Raw genomic sequence first — 3,673 nt, 5'->3', positions numbered from 1 at the left:
CATCCACAGCCCTCCTCATTCTCAGGGCCCTACACATCCCGTCTGGTTTTCTAAATTCCTGGGACTAGGGGCCAGTGAGACAGCTCAGTGAGTGGAGATGCCTGCCACAAAGTGTCATGACAATGACCATAGTTCAGCCCTTGCAATTCCTATGATGGAAGGAAAGGACGGTTCCTAGGAGTTGTCCTCTGACCTCCACATACATGCCATGGCAAGCATGTACCTATGCATGTGCATGCATGTACACACACACACACACACACACACACACACACACACACTGATTAAATGTGAATGTACGGTACTGTATCACAGTTGTTCAAATCCCCTATGACCACTCGATTTGTCAGCCTTTCCTTTTAAGGTTAGCCTGGTGAGCCTCTTGTTTGTATCAACAGCATCTGTTATCTTTGGCCCAGTTAAAAGAATGCCCAGTGCTCCTGACAGTCCGGGTGAGCCTCCAACACAGGAAAATGGAGGCAGCTTTGCAGGTCAGGTCAATGTCAGGCCTCCCGGTGAGACTGCAGACAAGTTGAATGAGGACAGCCCTGTGAGGAACACCCCGTGGAGCCGTTTCAGCCCCACTGTTCCTCTTGGTGGCCTAGCTGTTGGTTTTCACTGTGACCATGCTGAATTTCCTGAATCCCTTGGGAATGTGTAACAGGAGTTATGTGAATGAAAACGTGGTTCAGTTTGCTGTTCCCACGACAGTCCAGCTGTTTTCCTTCTTGAAAAATGCTTCTCACATTGCAGCAAGCACTTGAAGTTATTTTCAGAGTTCTGACCAACTGGCTTTGCCTGCTCTCCTCTGTTTTCCTATCCCGTTCACAGAGGGCAGGGGTTACAGTCTGAATGTGTGAGTATTGCTACCACAGAGGCTAGAAGAGGGCACCAGATGCCCTGGAGCTGGAGTTGCACGTGGTTGTGAACCACCCAGTTAGTGGTCAGCTGTCCAGTGTGGATTCTGGGGAAACGTTGGTCCTCTGCTCGTCACACTGGGCCGTGTCTCCATCCAGATCTCATGCCTTCTGATACAGTCAATTATTTGGTTGATTTAAATCCGCCACAAGCCTCCCGTGTCTGTCCTGAGCACTTGACTCTCCGCCGTTCCTCCGTGTCCCACTCGGGCTCTGACTCCCCATGTTGGAATGTCTTATTTTCTCTGCCTGGACTGACACCAGTCCCCAGGTCACCCCAACATAGATACCTCCTAACCCTGCTTGGACACTCACAACACTTACCAGGCCCCGATCCAGGTCAGCAGCTCCCTGCAGGTAGTCACTAATTTTATCACCTCTGATAAAATACACCCAACAACCCAACAGATGTAGCATTAGGAAGGAAGGATTATTTAGGCTTGAGGCTCGAGGGTGCAGTCCATCCTGCGGGGAAAGCACGGCGGCAGGAGTGTGAGGCAGCAGGTCACTCGCATCCTCAGTCTCACTTCCTCACTTTTCATTCAGCCCAGGACCCCAGCCCACAGGATGACACCATCCATGGTCTTCCCACCTCTTCCTAATCTCACATCTCCCTAGTGGGCGTGTCCAGAGCCCGTCACGTCAACAATCGGTTTTAACCACCACACCACCCCATGGACACCAGATGGACACCTGCCTTTCTCCAGTAGTTTTTATCTTCCCTGTCTAGGATTAAGCTCTTCAGGGAAAGAAAGGAGACAGAAGGAGTTTTCTTTAAGAGACAAGAAAACTAAGAACTGGAGCAATTAAGCTTGATGTTCAAGAGCACAGAGCAAGGGTAGGCAAGAACAGACCCAAGCCATTTAGTTTTGTTTTTGTTTTTTGCTTTTTCACAGATGAAAACAATGGCTCCTTATGGTTGAACACTCACTCAGAACGTGGCTCATTACTTCCTGCCTCTCAATCTAAATATTTCCCCAGTGACATGGGGCCTTGTCACCTGGTGGCAGTTCTCTCTCTTGCCCTTCTTTACAGATACTTTTCTTTATTTGCTGTTGGTTTATTTCTTCCCAGATTCCTTAAGCAGGGACTGTCTGTCATGTTCTCCAGCCACTCTATCCTCAGTGCCCACCTCCCTGACTGCTTCGTAGTTGGTATGAGAGCCTGCCCCCCAAGAATGCAAACAACTGTAAAAGAAAAACAGCTGTGACTATTCCCATCCTTGAATTAAAGCCAGAGGCATGGAGCTCTCGAACTGTAGGATGAACTGCTCCAAGATAGCCTTGAATTGAAACCAGAGGCAGATAGCTCTCAAAGGGCAGGATGAACTGCTCCAAGATACTTATTTAAAAAAATAAGGGCAGGGTGAATTGTTCTGAGAAAACTCACAAACAGCCAAAAACTGCAAACAACTAGCTGTAAACTATCTTCATGCTATTCTTGCTGACCAATCAATGTATAGAGCAAAAGTGGCCAGATTTTTAAGTATAAAAACCCTGTGCTTTGCATGCTCAGGGTCGTCTCCTGCCTTTGGAGGGGCAACCCTATTGAGATTGGAATAAAAAAACCTCTTGCTTTGGCATCGAGTTGTGGTCTGTGGGAATTCCTGGAAAGGGCACAAGCTTGAACTCCTGAGCTGTGAGACCCCAGGTTTTATAGGTATTGGCCCTGGTTTCTTTTTATTGTCAACTTGAGTTGCCTAGGAAGAGAAAACCTCATTTGAGAGATTTCCCAGATCAGATTGGCCCGTGGACACATCTATGGGAAATTGTCAAGGATGATGACGGATACGTGAGGGCCCAGCCCAGCCTACCGTGAGTGGTGCCATCCCTAGGCAGTGGGGTCTGAGCTGTACAAGAGCAGACTGAGCATGAGCTGGACAGTGGGCGAGGAAGCAGCCTTCCTCCAAGGCTTTTGCCTGAGCTTCTTCCCCGACTTCCTTCTGTGATGGATTGTGACCTGGAAGTATACAAACCCTTTCGTCTCCACGTTGCTTTTAGTCATGGTGTTTTTTTCAACAGAAAAGTAAAACAGAACAGCACTTAATGTCATTTGTTGGCTAAATGAATGAACCCTTTGCCAGGCCTGGGCTACTTTCTCTTACAGCTATGAGACTGACTCAAAGTGCTCAAGTGACTTCCCAAGGTTCCCTGCTGACCGTGACTGTTAAGTCGGGTTTCTGCAAGCGATAGTGGTAGAGTCTCAGATCCTAACCGGGCACTGGGCTTCCTAAATAAAGACTACACACACCATCCCTCCCCCACCCCCTTTACAGAGAAGTGGAGTCATGTGATTAAGTTTTGGCCAATAAGATAAAAATGCGGCTTCTGAGACGTGTCCTTGAAGTGGGCTGGAGTTGCTGGTTGCTTCCTTCTCCTTTCCACAGGCTAGAATGCAGATTTGACCAGCTATCCTGCAGAATAACAGTTCATCAAAGTTGGAAGCCTAGATCCCTGATAGAGTGGAATGCCATACCAGCTCTTCCCCCTCCCTTTTCCGCAGCTCCTCCAACACCCCCATCAACCAACAGAGTCTTCGGAAGATAGAATAATAAATGCCTACTGTTCTTGTTAGTTTTCATTGTCAACAGTCACCTGGGAGGAGGGAACCTCAGCTAAAGAATTGCCTAGATCAGATTGGGGACCAGACTGACAATCGGGAGATTGTTCTGCTTGATGGCTGGTGTAGGAGAGCACAGCCCTCTGTGGGCAGCTTCTGTAGGCAGGCGGGCTTGAGCTCTGTTAGAAAGCCAGCAA

This window comes from Meriones unguiculatus, chromosome 3 (genome assembly GCF_030254825.1).
Source record: "Meriones unguiculatus strain TT.TT164.6M chromosome 3, Bangor_MerUng_6.1, whole genome shotgun sequence".
Taxonomy (NCBI): domain Eukaryota; kingdom Metazoa; phylum Chordata; class Mammalia; order Rodentia; family Muridae; genus Meriones; species Meriones unguiculatus.
The sequence above is the reverse complement of the archived record's forward strand: the minus strand, read 5'-3'. Positions refer to the sequence as shown.